We start from the raw sequence: 19,281 nt of genomic DNA, 5'->3' as shown, positions 1-19,281 counted from the left end.
ATATATATATATATATATATATGAAACTAGAAATGGAAAATTATTGACGATAACATGTATGATTAAGCCACTAGCAATGTATTCTGGATGGGAAATCACATTCTGTATGCTGTGTCAATGCTCAGGGAATTAATGTACATCCGACTAAGAAGTTTCTGCATGGCAAAAGACACAGTAATTAGTGTGAATCCACAGCCCTCAGAATGGGAAAATATTTTTGTAAACTATGCATCAGATAAGGGATTGATAACCAGAATACATAAGGAACTAAAGAAGCTGTTTGGAAAAAAGATGATGTCTTACATTGTTGGTGGGAATGTAAATTATTACAACCACTGTATAGAACAACATGGAGATTTCTTAAAGACCTACAAATAGAACTACCGTAGGATCCAGTAATTATACTCCTGGGTATCTAGGAATATACTCAATCAGAAAATTACTTGCACATCGTGTTTATTGCTCATTCACAATTGCTAAAATATGGGATCAACCTAAAAGTCTCAGAACAGATGAATGGATTGAAAAAGTGTGGCACATATACACTACAGAATTTATAAAAAAACAATGATACCTTTGCATATGATCAAAAAGTGGATGAATATCAAAAAATTAGTGCTGGGTGAAGCAAGGCAGACTATGAAAGAGAAACTTTGTATGTCCCACTTAATATATCCTGAATATCCTCACTTTATGGCAGAAGCTGAAAGATTGGAAGGTATAAAGACAAGGAGAGCAACTATAGCTAGCAGAGACAGTGTGGGAGGAGGGTGGACAAATGGACAATAGGGGTGTAAGATCAGGAGGGAAGGACAAAATCAATGGTGGAAGAAAATAAGAAACAAAATCATTTAATGAACACAAAAATGGAAAATTACCTGGTAATGATAATGTATATGGTAATATCTTTTACTGTACTAATATACAATGTATTCATGTTGGGGAAAGCCATTGAATATGCTATAAAGATGTACAGTAATTTATTTCCTATTAGAAAATATATATCATGATATATTTACCGTAACTTTGAATATTCAGGTAAAAAATGCTTCTAATTCTAATGGTGATTTCCAAAAATTATTCGCAAAATGTTTTGAGCAATTGCAGAAAAACTGAGAGAAACACACAGCATCCTACAGAATACAATAGAGGCAAACGGCACTAATATGGTTGATAAGATTCTGACCTGCTTAGTCAAAATTCAATTGTGTTAGTATTTAGCCTGAAACCTTTTAAGTATTTGTTTTAATAGAGGATTTGAGGATTTGAGTGGGTACAAAAGGGTATGTCTAAGAAATGCCATTGACAGCTGAAAATTTTAAATTCAATACCCTTAGTTCTTTTATTTATAACTGAAGTTTCTGTGTTAAGAATGTAGATAACTCACTGTCTGTATTAATACACAAAATTCAATAGATAATATTCTGGCCAATCAACAACCCAAGGATAAAATAGTTTCATATTCTATCTAATACTGCAATCTTACTTTTTGAAATAAATGCATAATCTGAATGCCTCCTTGACAATCTAGTTCTTATAACAACTACAGAAAGAAAAATAGAATTAATTTTCTACTCTATAATGTGAATATGCAATGACAATATTTTAAAGTCACTCTGTCTAATGTCCCCATAATGTTCAAACTTAAAATAATGCTGGTATTCAGGCCCTGAAGAGCATAGAGATTATAGCAGACTTCTGCATTAATCCCACATTGATTGTTCTGCATGAGAAGGTTTATTTTAAGCTGTATAAAGTTTACTAGTTTATTAGTTTTTAATTACATTCTATTAAAATTTCTCTCTGGGGCTTCTCTTATAATCAGGTGAGAATACTTGATCATTATTTAAAAAACAAAAACAAAAACAAAAAAATAACTTTCATTTCAATGCTTAGAGGTGACAGAATCAAACATTTATTATTTCCAGTTTTTATTATAATTGGGATTTAATACCATTCAATTCAGATCTAAATTTTATGACCTCATCTTGCAGCATAGAAAGAAAGCTAAACACTTTGTGTCTACCTTTAAGATTACATCTTTGAGTTAATTCTTTATCCATTATTCTTTTTTCTTCTAACTGAGTTGCCTTTACTTCAGTAAATTGCCCTGGTGATCAGATATCATTAGCACGTGTATAAATTCTCAGCTGCATGCCTTGGTGATTTATCCATACTAGCAATTTCTGATTTCTAATAGTCCAAGAGAGTACAACTGGTTGATTATCAGTTTTTGTTCTAAGTGATCATAGGATAACCGTCTTGCTTCAATCAATGAATTCGAGGTTAAACCTAATATAAATTGCTTCCAATCCTGAGTTCCTTGAAAACAGAGACTCAGATGTGTATTTTTCTATCGTGCCTAACATCGCATATTAAACTTAGAAATACACTTTGAAATCTTGAATTTAAATACAGCTACTAGGAAGCTTGAGTGTATTATTTAGCACAATAGGCATCTAAAAACCTTGTCTGTCCAAATTTTAAGCAGTCAGGTGGTTAGGGAAGCAAAAACGAAGAAATACCCTAAGTGACTAATATCTTTGATCCTCAATATCTCATTTTTCTCCACTGTAAAACAGAGTTGATAAAAACAGTAGAAACCACTTCAAAGTGTTATGAGGATTAAATGAAACACTCACCATAAAATACAGCAATTAGATATTGTCTGTCACATAATATACATCAATAAGAGTAGAGAATTAATAAAGTATAAAGTATAATGGCCCTGGGATTTCTCCTTGGGAGAAGAAAGCTAAGTAATATTTTTTTGACTCCCTATTATACACATAGTGCTTTTCCTAGATTAATTTCCTTGTTAGACTTTACATAATTAGATATCTATACTATAAATAGAAACGGAGACTCAAGGGAGTTATGATTATTTACTGTGATGTGTTTAACAGCATAGAAATGTTGGAGGTCAGGACATGCTACTTCAAAATATGTTACTTTGGCATTTGGAAGACCTCAAAAATAAGAACATCACTCTCAGCTCTCACCCACGTCTCTGAAGCAGGCCATAACACCTTCATTCCAGAGCTGTCTACCCTAAACTTTATACTCATAAAAGAAAGTACTCTTTTGTATGGTCACATAGAGAAGAATCTGAACAGGCCTTGCTATATTACCCCAAATATATTAAATTAAATTACACCCTTTTTGTCCAATTGTGCTTTCTTACCACTATCAACTTCATCAAACTAAGCATAAAAATACAGATTTCCTTGTTTCTCTAGGTTTTCCTTTCTGAAGGCTCCTACATAAAACTTAATATGTATGTTTTTCTGTCGTTAGTCTATCTTTTATTAGAGGGGCCTCAGCTATGAACTTCGTTATATGTGAGGAAATAATCCAGAGTTCACACGCATAATTTAGGAGACCAGGAGAAGTTGCACTTTCCTTGGTATGAACCTGAGTGCAATGACATTAGGCCTGAAGGCAAGAAGAAGGACAGACTGTGGCACAAAGGCTATTTGCTTCTGTATTCAAATTCATGGAAGATTGAGAAGTTCGTGATTAGACAGTGTTCATTTGGAGATAGTGTAAAAGAAATCTTATATTTTCAGATAGCAGTTTAAATATCAAACAACACACATTTATACACAGTATAGTAAGCACTTAACACATATTAACCATTGCTATTATTACCTGATAGAGATGTGGTTGAAATATAATTACGCATTCTGTAATTCTGAATATAATGGTGACACGGTTACAAACTGGGAGGTCACGTGTCCTAGTATAGTTCCTTTGTACTTCCTTTTTTTTCCAATTGTTATGCACGGCAATGAAAGCCCTGCTGACTTAAGTCACAGATGACAGAATGGCACTGCCAACAAACAATAGCAAGGATTCAGAAAATATTACGTTTTATGAAAATGCTAAATGAAACAGTCAAACCTTTGTGGTTGATGACAATAGGCAGGGTATTCTCAGCAGCTAATGCAGTCTCTAATCTAGTATAAACCAAAAATTTCGACTATTTAGGAAAATTACTTGCAGCAATTTTAATTTTAAGACGTTTAAAATGCGGAGACCACCTAAAGAGAATCCTTTTCTATTTCAGAGTATTCAGTGTTTTCATTTCATTTAATGTGGCTCTTAGGTTTTTATATTTCCTTTTCAAGTTTCCAACATGTTAGAAACTTAGAGTGGATTAATGAAAAAAGTGAAAAAATATATTTTGATATAATTCTCACCCTTATAGTCAGTTTCTTTCTTCTGAGAGTTTACGATAACAAAACAAGGTTAAATTGTACATTAAACTTTCCTTGCTAGTAGTTCTTAAGAAGATTAATCTGTGTCTACTAATAACTTTAAGGTCCTTTATAAAAACAGAAAATGCAAAGTATTAAGTGAATATTTATGAAGTCTAAGATCAGAATATTGTTTTTCCAGAGATTCTCATTTTTTTAATTATTTATTTTTTTTGTGTTTGCTATAGGACTGTGTGCTCGCCACACAGAGACAAAAAGTGACGGACAGGAAAAGTGAGAAAGCAAGACACCAGGTCTAGGACTCGAAACATGGTTTGGCATATGAGAGTCCAGTTCCTTAACCACCACTCCACTTATTGGCCCCCATAATGCTCTTTTTTTGAGCCTCCTTAGTGACCTATCACATCCCAAACTTTCTCATAATGTGTGCTAAATTCATCAGATAAATCACACAAGTCCTCTTGTAATATTCCATGTGCTTGTCACATCGTTGCAGTGAGAGTTGGTTTTCCTCCATGTTATCACTTAAATGAGGAGAATAGCAGTTTACATAGTCCATTCAGATCAAAACGACATCATGGACTAATTAAACTTCTAACATAAATTTTAAAAGATTTGTATCAAGTAGCAGTGGGATTTTTTTTGGAGAGGTCTTTTTTTTGTTTTTTTGTTTTTGTTTTTGATTTTGTTTGCTATAGGGTGTGTGCACTCTCCAGAAAGACAGTGAGAGACAGACAGACAGAAAGTGAGAAATCACCCCCTGGGAAGATGGCCATGCCACAAGCCCTTCTCCTCCATTCTCCTCTCAGACTCTTAGGCATGCACACACATACGCCTGGCTTGAGTTTTAAGCCACCAGGTCTGGGACTCAAACAGCGGTTGACTTCATGGGAGTCCAGTGACATAGCCATTACACCAACTGCTGGTTCCAGCAGTAGTATTATGTAGAATGATAACTTCAAGCAAGATTTTAATGAAATAAAAGTTATCTTCTGTGTAATATGACCTATGAACAAGCTTTTTATTTTTTAATGGTCTTCTGTTTATATATGTGTGTGTGTATGTGTAGGTCATGCATATATTTTTAAATGATGGATAGGGTATTGTAGTGCCATCATTTTTATCTGCTTTAGCTTAGAATGCACATAGGCAGACATTACCAGACAACATACACAATGCCAGTTAAATTGAACTTCTGGTAAACAATGAGTAATTTTTAAAAAGAAAATAAGTTCGTCCCAAATATAGTATATAACATATGTATACTAAAATCTTATTCATTGACAGCTTAGCCATGGTGGCACAAGTGGCACCACTAAGTAATGGCAGCTGAAACCACATGGGGAAGTACAGGCATCATTCCTGGCCTAACCTAACAAGGCTGGGCACAGTGGCACCCTGTTAGAAAGACAGAGGTATGGTGCCACGTAATTTCATGGAGCTGATACTTTCATAGAAGTTAGACATTTCAAAACAATAAATAAATGAATGCATAAGAGAGTATCAGTTCTGTAATGAAAACAAAAGCAGAAGAAGTTATAGAGAGATTGAAGAGCTACTCTTTATTGAGGGCTAAAGGAAACCTCAGTGAAGAAGGCATGGTGGTTAAGGCACTGGATTCCCACCTCAGTGACCGTGGTCTGAATCTTGGACCTGGAGGCTTACATTCTCACTTTCCCTCTCTCTCCCATTCTCTGTCTTTCTCTGATCAAATTAGAAAGTAATAAAAGTAATGAAGTTAAATCAATTATTCTTAAAAAAATAAGTGACATTTATAGTGAAAAACAAATAAGTAGGAACCAGTAATGGAAGTGAAACATCAAATATATGAAAATAAATAAAAGTTATATGACTTGGCATATTAAGACAACAGCAGGGAACCAGCAGTTAGCGTAATGGCTATGTCGCTGGACTCCCACATAGTCGACTGCAGTTCGCGTTCCGGACCCGGTGGCTTAAAACTCATGCCGGGCGCGTGTGCGTGCATGCCCAAGATCCCGAGAGGGGAATGGAGGAGAAGGGATTGCGGCATGACCATCCCCCCTGGGGGGTGATTTCTCACTTTCTGTCTCTCTATCTCTCTCTGTCTGTCTGGCGAGTGCACGCACCCTATAGTGAAAAAAAAAAAAAACTCTCCAAGACAATAGCAAAAAAAAAGCATAGTGAAAGTGACACTGGATAGTACACACAAGGAGTTGTATGAGGTAAATCCACAGAGATAGACATTCTCTGACTAATTGGGTATCCAGAAGGCCAAGGTAATAAATTTAGATTTTATAATAAACAGTAGGAAGAAGAGGGTGTCAAACAGATAATTTAAACAGACAAATTTGTTATTTTTAAAGATAATTATAATGAATGGATTATAAGAAGATGATTCTGTAAACTAGAAGACTGTTGAGCCATTATAACAAGATTAAGAGGGTAAAATATTGAGTACATTATGTGCAGAAGGATAGTGCCTTTGGTACAAAATTAGTGACTCAGTAGTTGGGGTGAGACCTTCATGTTTGAGTCCTCATATGTTTATAAAGAGAGGAAATGAGAAAAAAATAAACCAATATTGAACACTAATCACACTACTATGAATTTACCTGCCATCCTCTCAGCTTCTGACAGACATTACAAGGTTATGGTTACAGAGTAATCAGTCTGATGCTAGCCTCATGCCTTTGGACTTTCTAGCCACTAGAGTCATGAGTCAAATAAACCTCTATTTTTTATTTATGTTAGCAATCTATTTAGCAGACTGAGACAGTTTTATAGTGAAAATAGTAGAAGAGTTAAAAAGAACTACTCTATTAGGAATAAGATAAATTTGAGCTCATAAGATTTGCTGTTATATTGTCTGCCAGGATTAGGATAAGAGAGAAATCAATGGTATCCAGTAGTTTTTGGTTTAAGCAATTGGTAGGTGATGTTAATATTGCAAAGGTATACTTACCAAAAATATTTGAACACCAATAGTTAAGCTGAGGTAAATTAACTCTGAGGTATTTATTAGTTATTCAATTGAAGATATCAAATGGCTATGAGTTTGGAATTCAGAACTGAAATCAACACCAGACATGTAAGTTAAAATTTAGGTGTTTATAGTCATGGCAACAGAAAGATTTTCCAGAAGGGGCTATAAATAGAAAAGAAATGGGAATTTGTTGAAAAATTTAGAGACCTAAAGTAGCAGCCACAAGGGAGACTAAGACGAAACAACCAATGAGTTAGGAGAAAATCCATTACAACACAGTACATAGGAAACATAAATAATATTTGTTTTCATAAAATGTATAATCAGCCTATACAAACCGTTGTCAGCTGAGAAGTGATCACTGTATTTGGGGTCATTGGTGATTGGGCTTGAGCACATTCAGTGGAGTGATCAGGAGCAGAATCCTGGCTGAACTTGATAAAAAAACGGAGGTGATAATGTAGATATGAAGCTGTGCTCTAAATAGGAAGAAAAAGATGTGATTATATTTTTAAAATAGAATTTTTAACAGATAGGAAAACCTAAAGAATGATTTGTGCTCATGAAGGAAATAAAACAAAGAGGGAGTAATTGTCTGTGAAGAAGGAAAACATTTCAGGAATAATGTCAAATTGAGATAGATCAGGATCTAAAGGACAAGGGGGAGATATTGGACATTGATAAGAATAAGTAGGTGTCTCCTAAGTAATAGTACCAGTGATTGGGTGACAGTAGGCAGGAAGGAGAATAAATAGAAAGTTTAAAATAACAAAAGAAGGAGCCAGCAGGTAGTATGATGGTTAAGGCACTGGACTTCCACATGGCCAACTATAGTTCAAGTCCTAGATCTGGTGGCTTGAAACACAGTTGGTGCATAGGCATGTGTGCTCAAAATTCTAAAAAGAGAATAGAGGAGAAAGGATTGCAGTTTTGCCGTCTCCCCCAGGGAGGTGATTTCTCACTTTCCCTCTCTCTACCTCTCTCTCTGGCAAATGCACTGTACCCTATGGCGAGAGAAAGAGAAAAAAGGAAGAAAGAAAAAAGAAAGAGAGAAGTAGAAAATAGAAAGAAAAGAGAAGGAAAAAATCAAGAAAGAAAAGGAAAGAAAGAAGAAATAAAACATATAATACTCTGTTCTAACCATCTCTCTATAGTATTTCCAACCTCCCACCCAAACCATGACATTCCCGCTTGATTTTTATGTCTTCTGGCAGTGAGAGGCTAAAATGACTGGCCAACTTTAGCAACAGCTGTAACCACAGCTGAAAGAAGTCTGTCAATAAAACTTGACCATAAAAAAAGAAAGAAGAAAAAAAGAAATATGAATTCAACATTAAAAATTGAAGAACTAAATACAGATCATTACAAGGTAATGCATCCATTAAATATGATTTTTAAATGAGAGTAAAAACAAAACAAAACAAAAAACTTTACCAAGTTAATTTTAAATTGTGGATAAAAACTGTTTCTATATAGTAAAATGTTAAGCATATAAAAGTCATAACAGAAGCACCTATGCTAAAATATTAATAATGGTTAAATATAGGTCTTGGTATTATGAATAAGGGTTATTTCAAACTTTGTATGTTTACAAAATCAGAAAAAATAATTTTAAAAGAAAATACACACTAATTGATTAATACAACATAAAGATGGATTCTCTATCCTACCACATATACTCCTATGTAAGAGCAAACTAATTTAGCACAGTATTCTTTTAGACATTTCATCTGAAAGATTGAGTCTTAAATAAATTGTGCATGATTAAGAACTTTTATTGGAGAATCTCTTAAGGGAAAATCTTATAGAAGAAAAGCTACTTTTATTCAGGATTTCAAAATGATGTATTAGAAATAGGTGGTAACACAGCAGTAATGCCACAGTTCATCCTTGGTAAATGCCCTCGGTTTGTATGTCGGGACCTCCCTGAACACTCTGAGTGCATGGGTGTGCCTGTGATCTAGGCTGGCTGAGACTAGGCTGGATCATGGGAAGACCCCGTTAGTAATACTTGTATTTATCTCTCTTTCTCTCTATTTCTGTCTTCCTCACTCACAAAATAAAACATAAATGAATTTTTTAGATGGTAAGTTAGTTTCGATGAGCTTCTTAAAACAAAAAGAGGAAAGAGTGTAAGAATCAATAGTGAATATTCAAGGGACAGAGGAAAATGACATAGAAGTAAATAAATATCCAAGACACACTATAGTCTCCACATAGAGTATCTGCAGAAGGAATTTAGGAAACTGGGGAAGAAACTTTGACTTGTGTCAGATCAACATTCTACAATTTCAGTCATTGAATATTTTACCACATGATGCCATTTCTATAGATTTTAATTTAGTGAACTGCAGACCCAGAATTTTTTTTAATTATAGATATTTTCACTGCATATATACTATAATTACATTATTAATTATCCCATTAAACAAATAGTTTTCCTTTCCTTTTTAATTGTTACTACATTTAATTGACAAGTAATAATTATAAGTATGTTAGGATATGGTGAAAATCTTATACTAAAATTCAAATTAAAAAGATGAAATCATATAACATATGGTCTATTGATATATCTATAAGCAATAAATAAAAACTAAATTGGAAAATGAATTCAAAATTTTATAATGAAGAAGTATAGAGAGAAATAGGATAAAGAATACATAAATGGACTCTCATTATTTCTTTATTTCTTCTGTTTGCATCTCTCTTTAAACAAATAAAAATACAAAACAAGATGGTAAGATGTGATCACTGTTGACAATAAACCTAGTATATACATGTTTGTTAAGCGTTTTCTATATCATAATCTAATTCACAATAAAAAAATTATTATTTGTAGCTAGGACTTTGGGTGTTTGGGATGGTGATGGGGACTACCGGGGACCTCTCACATAACCAGTTTATTATTTTCTCTCTTGTCTTCATGGTGATCCTGGCTGGGTGCCCCATTTTCCTCTCTGTGCTGCCATCTCAAATCTCCATGACTCAGAGGCCTTTCTTCTCTCCTTTGCTAATTTCCAGTGTTATCTTCTAGATCTACCTCTCAAAATACAGATTATTTGTTGTTTCAGTCCTTCTTTGCAGAGTAGATGCATTAGTTATTTCTAGTCAGCCATCTCGATCTAAAACATATAGTATTCTACTACAGTTGCATGTTTACTGTTACTGTATTATGTAGAAAGGACCTTCCTTTTCAGAACAGGAATCTGGTAGAACCTTTAAAAAATAATACACAATGCATTTTGGTAGAGTCTTTCGAGGAAGTATTTTGTTACTTTTTTTTTTTTTTAACAATGGTAAAGAAAATCAAAGAACATGTGATAGTCTGCTCAGTGTTTTCTTAGTTGTTTGTTTCAGATGTGGTTAAAGACCCTGGAGTATACACTGTATAGAGTAGAAGACACTGGAACAATGCCTTAATGCTTCTAGTCTCAAAACATGGAAGGTAACTGAAATATGTGCCCATTGTAAGTGCCTCCAATATGTTTGCCGAAAATAAAAAGTAATATAGCCTCAGCTAGGTGCTACTTTATAGTATGCTTATTCTACTCACTGAGTTTTATACCTAAAGTGAGACATATGTAAACAGATGTGTATATATCAGCTTAGCTTGCTATTGAATATATTCAGATTAATTAAGATATTTTGTGAATTAATAAAATGTCAGGAAAAAAGGCATGGAAATCAGCTGTTAATTCCAGAGACAGTGTGGGAGGAGAGTGGGAAATGGCAGAGGGTGAAAGTAGGGGAAAAAAGGGAAAAGAAAAAAAAAATCTATAAGAAACAAGAAATGGAAAATTATTTGTAGACAACAACATGCACGGTAATATCTTTAATTTAGCCAATATAAAGTGTACTCTGGATGGAAAAAAGAAAAAAATCTTAAAAAAAAAGTAATGAAAGGATAGAGTGAAGAATATATCCTCTAGAAAAATCTATATTCTCAAAGAGTTGTTAGTATTTTTTAAATAATGCTTCTTGTTATGTTTTCTAAAGAAATCATTCTCCAAGGCAGAGTTGGAATTTCATGGGACATTCATTGGCCATGTTTGAGGGTTTTGGGAGGCCATCACTCTTTAAGGTTGTTTGTTGGTCTGGAACATTGACCAGGAGCAAGTTGTTTTGTAAGCCAGAAATAAGAAAAATATTTTAAAAATTCCTCTGTGCTGTCCTAAGGGAAACTTATTCCTAATCAATTGAAGATATCTGAGTGTATTGTTAAGTCTCGTAGGAGTATTAAAATGACCTGCCCTGTGTAATTCACCCAATGTAACACTATCCATTATGAATGTAGACTAAATAATTACTTGTAAATATCAGGAATATATCCAAAGTGGCAACTGGGCTATATTTTAAGATGGCTAATAGTAGTGATATTTAAGTTGTAGAATTACCCAGATCAAAATCCAGAAAAATAAAGCTTAATTCATATTTCAAGCACTTACCTAATATTTTTTCTCTCTCATACATTGCGTTGTAATAGGTAGCAGTGCAGAATGAAAAACAGGCAGATTAGACAATGAGAATTGAGAAAGGAGATCTATTTCTGACTACAAAGATATATTTATCTTTTACATGGGGAATCAACAAATTCTCTGAATATTTTAACAGAGATATTTCAAAAATCATGATTTGACTATTTTAATATACTTAAGAAAGCTGAGTAGCATTGTGAATCGCTATTTTTTTCCTTTGTTGTCTAAGCTATTACTTTTGTCTGTGTGTCTGTGTGTGTGCATCAGCACATGTAGCTATCTTTATTTCACTTCCATTTAGATCCAGAGCTTTTAGAAAAGTCTGTTCTAAACAAAATAAAGCCTTTTTATGAAGAAAACAAAGATATGCTCAGTGGCATAGAGGTAATGCACTGCTGAAGAGAAACTGAATCCCTGATGGTGACCATGGATTGAATTCCTGGCCAGGTCAGGCTGAAACACACCCAGACACATGCACACGTGCCCAGTATCTGATGGCACCACAGCATAATTAGAACCTGTGAAGGGTGCTCATGCTCTTTCTCTCGCTCATGCATAGGCATCTACTCCATCATGAAGAAAAAGAGAAAAATGAAGAAAACAAAATCTCCATAAATAATTTATTCTAATTAGAGAGCATGTATAAGTTGCAGTTAGTTAATTAAAATGATACAAACTAGAGTCCAGCAAGTGCTATGCTGGTTAAGGCAATGGATTACCACATGGCCAACCACAGTTCCAGTCCCGGACCCAGTGGCTTAAAACTCATGCCAGGTGTGTGTGTGTGCGTGCATGCCCAAAATCCAAAGAGAAGAATGGAGGAGAAGGCACTGTGCCATGGCCCCCCCCCTGGGGGTTGATTTCTCACTTTTCCTCTCACTGTTCTCTCTTCCCCTGGAAAGCACGCACACTCTATGGCAAAAATAAATAAATTAAAATTAAAAAATAGAATAATTGTAATATATGTTGGATAATTCTGCCTGGAAAACCATACATTTTTTACATAAGATATAATTCCCTAAGTAAAAAGAAAAAGTAATTATCTCATAAAATATGTTTTATTCATTAATTTTACATACTTTATTTTTGAATAAAACTTGATTTTATTTAATACAGAGGGTCTTGGCAAAGTTAATGGAAAATGTATTTTAGGAAAAAATACTGTGCATAGATTTTAAAATTTTTTGTATTAAGATAAACTTGTAATTTAATTAATTCCATTTTATCACAAAATTTTTGCAGTCCCCTCCAATTTTTAGGTTGAATTTCTTTCTGCCTAGAATGTTGTGGGAGAAAAAATTGAGTCCTATATACTTTCACTCCCCTGTGAAATGATAACAAATTATATTATTCTCTTAACATTCCACACAAGCAGCATGTTAGGCAATCTTTAGTGCCCTGTCTTATTTCCCTGAATAGCAGTCATAAGAGAAATTCAAAGGGATGAAATTGCAGGCCAACGATAACAGCTCTTGTAGTATACAGGCATAGAGGCACGTGTAATTAAAGTGAAGACGATGTCCACAATGTGTCTCTCTGTGGAGTAGCTATCACTTGTCAGTTACATTTCAGGTGTTATTTATTTATCTACTAATTTAGTTCACCACTTTTAATTTCCTCACCCTTTATTGTTTCTCACTGTACTCCTTCCTTCTTAATATTGCATAGTTACAAGGGAGCTTCAGACAGTTTTTGAGAAAATGGGATTAAAACATGAGTTTATTTTGGTGCAAAACTTGTTTGAAATCCACACATAGTTTATTTTTTTTTCTTATTTTATTTCAACTTCTTTTATACATTCAGTCACATCATTTAGTTTGCCAAGTGAATATTCCAACATGTAAACATGGAATGTTAGATACCTTTTTTTGGAGAGTGTAGGTTGTGCCAAAATCTGTACATGGCACCAAGGAAGCACAGCTCTGCTTGTAGAGATTCTAGTTGGTGTGTTAGGAAGGAAAGTTGTTAATCACATTCTCAGAAACAAACATAAAGTTGCAGCAATGACAGGTGGATAACTTGGTAGCAACCTCTGTGCTCCTGTAGTAAGAAGTTGGATCTGGAGGTAAGTCTTCTAAAAAAAACCAGCAGAATCCAAAGCATTTAGTATTTTTGCATTAATATGTATCTTAAAAACTACCTTTTTGATGTTGGTTTACACAAGAAAAAAGTTATAATATTTATTTTTAATACACTGAAATAAAATTGAATGCAGTTATTCCATGCTTTGAAATTTTATTCAATTAATGATAATAAAAGGATCAGCAGATGGTGTAATGGTTACATTGCTGGATTCCCACATGAATGACTGTGGTTCAAGTCCTAGACCTGGAGGTTTGAAACTCATGCCAGACACATGTGCATGCATGCCCAAAATCCTGAGAGGAGAATGGAGGAGAAGGGATTGCATCATGGCCACCCCCTCAGGGGGTGATTTCTTGCTTTCTGTCTCTCTCGGTCTCACTGGCAAACACAAGCACATGCATCCCATAGCAAAAAATCTCTCTAAAAAAACTAATAAAAATAAAAATAATAAAAATATTTATGCTTGTGGCTGTTTTTAGATTAATTTATTTTCAGTTGAAAACCATTGTATATTTTTATGGAGTACATTGTGATGTTTTAATCTATGTATACTTTGTAGAAAGTTTCAATCAAGCTAATAACAAATTTATTACCTTGGCAACTTATTTTCTTGGGATGAGAACTTAAAAATTTTATCCTTTTAGCAACTTTAAAATGTCCACTAAATTGTCAACCATTGTTACTAGGTAGTGCAATAAATTACCAAAATCCGTTCCTTTACTCGCACTGAAATTTCGTATGTTTTGATCAATATCTTCCATTTCCTCCTTCTTCTCTCCCATCCTCCAGCTTCTGGTAACCATTTTTCTACTCTGTTTCTGTAAGAGGTCTTTTTTCAGATCCCACATGAAAGTGAGGTCTTACAGAATTCATCTTTCTATGTCTGGTTTGTTTCACTTAGAATAATGATTTCAGTTCCACCTATGTGGTCACAAATGATAGAATGCTGAGTAGTATTGTATAGTATTCCATTTTGTGTATGTACCATATTTTCTTGACCTTTTGATGCACTGATGAATATAATTAGGGTTTTTCCATATCAAAACTTGATACATGGGATTGTATCAGATGAAAAGTTGCACAACAACAACAAAAAATAATTAATAGGGTAAAATATAATCCAGGGTTTGGAGAAAATATTTACAAACCATGTATCTGATAAAAGGCTAGCACGCAAAATACATAGAAAGAATTCAGCTCAAGAGCAAGAAACATGTAAGTTGATTACAACATGAAGAAAGAACCTGAACAGCTATTTCTGAAAAGAAGAGATACAACTAGCCAACACATACATGAAAACACGCTCACTATCTAGTATCAGAGAAGATAAATTAAAACCACAAAGAGTAATAATCAAGACTTGTTAGAATGGTTATCAAAACAATAAAAGATAAGAAGTGTTGGCAAAGATGTGGAGAAAACTCTTGTGTACATTGGTGGAGATATAAATTAGTACAGTCATTTTGGGAAATAGGATTGAAATTCTTAAAAATTGATTACCATCAAGATATTTCACTTCTGAGTATATAGCCAACATATTGAAATAAGTATGTTGAAGAGATGTGCACACTCCCATGTTCATTTCAGCATTTTCCATAATATCCTATATATATATATATATATATATATGTGTGTGTGTGTGTGTGTGTGTGTGTGTTTAATGTAAAACTGATACGATAAACACAATGATCAGTGTATCTTAAAAGCTTTACTTCAATCCAGACATTTTTAAATTAGAAGAAGAAGGACCAGCAGATGGTGTAATGGTTACATTGCTGGACTCCCCATGAAGTCGATTGTGGTTTGAGTACTGGAACTGGTGGCTTAAAAGTCACCCCGGGCATGTGTACACGAGTGCCCAAAACCTTAGAGGAGAATGTAGGAGAAAGGATTACAACATGGCCATCCCCCCTGGGGAGTAATTTCTCACTTTTTGTCTCTCTGTTTCTTTGATGAGTGCACACACCCTATAGCAAAAATCTCTAAAAATAATTAAGTAAAATAAATAAATTAATAATAAATAAATAAAATCAATTTAAAGAAGAACTAGATATATGGTATTGTTGCTCTAATTTTCCTAAAAAAATTATCTAAATATATTGAATTCTTTATTCTAGTCAATGTTATCCTGAAATAGAAACATGCGTCTATCCTCTCTCAATCAGATATTTGCATGGTGAATCACTCTTACATTATGAACATATGGCAGTGTTCTGAGAAATATCCTTTGTGAAAGGCTGGGTATGCTCTTTGTAAGTTCAGTGAAAGACAAGGTAGGTAACAGAGCTGGTAAACAATGATAGTTCTAAACTTAGCTCCCTGTCTGCAAATCCAGAAGGAGGTATTTGGATTCACATCGCTTAGGTTCGAATACCAGCTCTCCCAATTACTGACAATTGTATCAGTTTGAGCATTTTCCCTGTGAGTCTCTTTTTATTTGCCTATCTGGGAAGCAAATTCATTCTGAAGCTCTATAAGACAATACATATACCAGTTTAGTGCAAAATGTGTGGCACATAGCAAACACCTAGTGCATCTTATAGATAGTATTACAAGAAGTTTTAACTGTTGCCGGACTCCCACAGGGCCGACTTCAGACCAGTGACCTGAAACTCATGCCAGGTGCATGTGCATGCATGCCCAAAATCCTTGGAGGAAAATGGAGGAGAAGGGATTACAACATGGCCATTCTCCCAGAAGGAGAATGGAGGAAAGGGGGTTGTGGCATGGCCAACCCTCCTAGGGGAAGGGGGATGATTTCTCGCTTTCCTTCTCGATGTCTCTGTCTTTCTCTCCCTGCAGTAACCACATATGACCTAAGGACAAACTTCTTTAAAAAAAAAAAAAGGTACAATAAGTGCTATAGGCAATATTCAGTGCATGGGTCTTAAATAGTCTTTTTTCCTCTTTTCCGGCCACACATGCACTTATTGTTGACCCTAAAAATACAGAACTCTGTCATCTTGAGTTTTACAGTGATAAAGTATGTATGGAGAAACTTACTTAATGTCACTTTTATTTCATTTTGAACGTAAGAAAAATATTTTTTTATTGTCATCTTATCCTTTCTCTCCTCCATATTCTTTAGTTCAATGATATCTTCTATGCTTGTATTAAGAGGAATAAATTTTGGGAACCAGCAGTTAGCATAATGGCTATGTCGCTGGACTCCCAAGTAGTTGACTGCAGTTTGTGTCCTGGACCCGGTGGCTTAAAACTCTCACCAGGCGTGTGTGCGTGCATGCCTAAGATCCCGAGAGGAGAATGGAGGAGAAGGGATTGTGGCGTGACCATCCCCTCTGGGGGGTGATTTCTCGCTTTCTGTCTCTATGTCTCTCTCTGTCTGTCTGGCGAGCGCACGCGCCCTATAGCAAAACCTCTCCCCCCCCCAAAAAAAAGAGGAATAAATTTTGAAATTTATTAAGGAGTCTTGGGTTTGTACAAACAGCAAAAAAAGTATCATTCCTCCAAAGATTATTGGATTGTAATTACTAAAACATAAAGAATTCCTTTTAGACTTATGAATTTTCAAAACAACTTTGATTTTAGCTTATAATTTATTTTACTATTGTTGTTGATGAGTTTAGAAATATCAGTTATCTGAGTCAGCCTAGGAATAAATCATGTTGATTCTCTTCTCTATTAGTTACAAGTTTTCCAAGGGACATTAAAGAAGTGACTTCTTTTATTTTTATTGTTTCAAAAGTGGAGCTGTTAAATATAAATGTATTTCAGCTAAATAATTTAACCTTTCCAAAGATTCTAAAAGCCTCATTTATGGGGAAAACATAAAGACCTATGAATTAGAGCAAAATTCTGGCAAGGATGAGTGTAGCTAATGAATATATTACTCCAAAGTCAGCCAAAAAAAATGTGTTCTTTACAAATAAGGGACTGATGAAATTGAGGAAACCAGGATTTGTCTAAGGAGAACAAACAAACAAGGGCAGAACATCACTGAATACCAAGTACCAATGCAATACTTACTTGGAAGAGCAGAGTTTCACCATTTCACAGTTTCATATACCCCTCAATCACATAGAGAAGTGAGATGTTAAATATTTGGTGGTTTTCTTAGTTATATGTCCTACTATTATTTTTTTGAGGTGTGTTTGTATGATTGAACAACCTGTACGAAGATCACAGTCTACATTATTTGATCATTCAAATAATAAAAAGTAAAATCTAAACATTATCTTTTACTTTTCAGATACTTGATTTTTTTAAAAGTAAGTCATCCATTTTTTTAGGATTTTAAATAGCAACTTTGTTATTTTTTAGAGACATAAGAGATAAAAGGAAATGAAAATTATTATTCTTAAATGAGAAAACATTAATAATGCTAATGTCACTATTTAGAAAGGCAAACTGTGTTTAGCAAAACAACTATTATACAAGTAAGCACTCGCCTTTCGGAAATAATTATATTCTGAATAATGCCAAAATCATCGACTGCCTTCCAATAGAGCTGCATATCTGTTAAAATACTTGACCTAAATAATGCAAATATGAGTGGTCTTCAAAAAATTCATGGAATTATGGGACCAGCAGCTAGCATAATGGCTCTGTCGCTGGACTCCCATGTAGTTGACCATGGTTCGCGTCCCGGACTCAGTGGCTTAAAACTCACCCTGGGAGCATGTGCGTGCATGCCCACGATCCCAAGAGGAAAATGGAGGAGAAGGGATTGTGGCGTGGCCATCCCCCCAGGGGGTGACTTCTCACTTTCTGTTTCTCTGTCTCTCTCTATCTGGCCAGCGCATGCGCCCTTTAGAAAAAACTCTCAAAAAAAAAAAATCATGGAATTATGAACATAAAAAACTATGCCTGGAATTCAAAAAATTTTAAACCAAAATAAATTCAGACTTTAATTCCATTTTCCCATGAACTTTTTGATATCTCCTGGTATAAAGAAAGGTTCATTACTGATTTAGGACATCAAAAACTAGGTAATTCTCAGAAATGGATAAACTACAAAGTAATGACAATAAAAATATGGGCCAGCTAGGTGGTGTAGTGCTTAAGACAGCTGGAACCTACATAACTGACTACGTGGTTTAAGTTCCAATCCAGCAATCTGAAGTACAAGCTGGGCACATGAGCATGTTTACCCAAAATCCTGAGGGGAGAATGGAGGAGAGGAGTTTATGGAATGGCCATACACCCTGAGGAGTGTTTTCTCACTCTCCCTTTCTTTCTGGTGAGTGCATGTACCCTACAGCAAAAATTCAGGAACAAAAGGAAAAACTTTTTTTTAGTGTTTAAATGTTCAATCGTCTGTTTCTCCTCTAAAAGGTCCTATTGCATATAGTCTTCATGTTTGTATTTATATATATATTTTTATATAACATATATACACACACACATACATATAAAACATACTCTGGGGTCCAACGAGGCTATCCAAAGTGTGATCTGATCAAACAATTCAACAGTGGAGTAAACACAGCAATGTCTTCTATTCATTCTCTGCATGTTTTTCATAGGTATTGAGTAGACAGTGTGAAGCACGGAATAACTTAGAAAACAGAATATT

The 19,281-nt window shown here is 34.4% G+C and overlaps 1 long non-coding RNA gene across 1 annotated transcript in view; it reads right to left on the bottom strand.

Annotated features, from left to right (window-relative positions):
* Positions 1-13,633, bottom strand: part of LOC102492358 (uncharacterized) — a 14,648-nt gene extending 1,015 nt beyond the window's left edge. Inside the window, exons 1-3 of the long non-coding RNA XR_333846.1 lie at positions 13,523-13,633; positions 7,524-7,664; positions 3,652-3,832 (exon numbers count right to left, since the gene is read on the bottom strand). This is a non-coding gene — a long non-coding RNA (uncharacterized LOC102492358). The remainder of the gene's footprint in view (positions 1-3,651; positions 3,833-7,523; positions 7,665-13,522) is intronic.
* Positions 13,634-19,281: the final 5,648 nt, after the last annotated feature.

Source organism: Tupaia chinensis, unplaced genomic scaffold (assembly GCF_000334495.1).
Source record: "Tupaia chinensis unplaced genomic scaffold, TupChi_1.0 Scaffold000100_1, whole genome shotgun sequence".
Taxonomy (NCBI): domain Eukaryota; kingdom Metazoa; phylum Chordata; class Mammalia; order Scandentia; family Tupaiidae; genus Tupaia; species Tupaia belangeri.
Note: the sequence above shows the minus strand (reverse complement) of the source record. Positions and strands in the feature narration are given on the sequence as shown.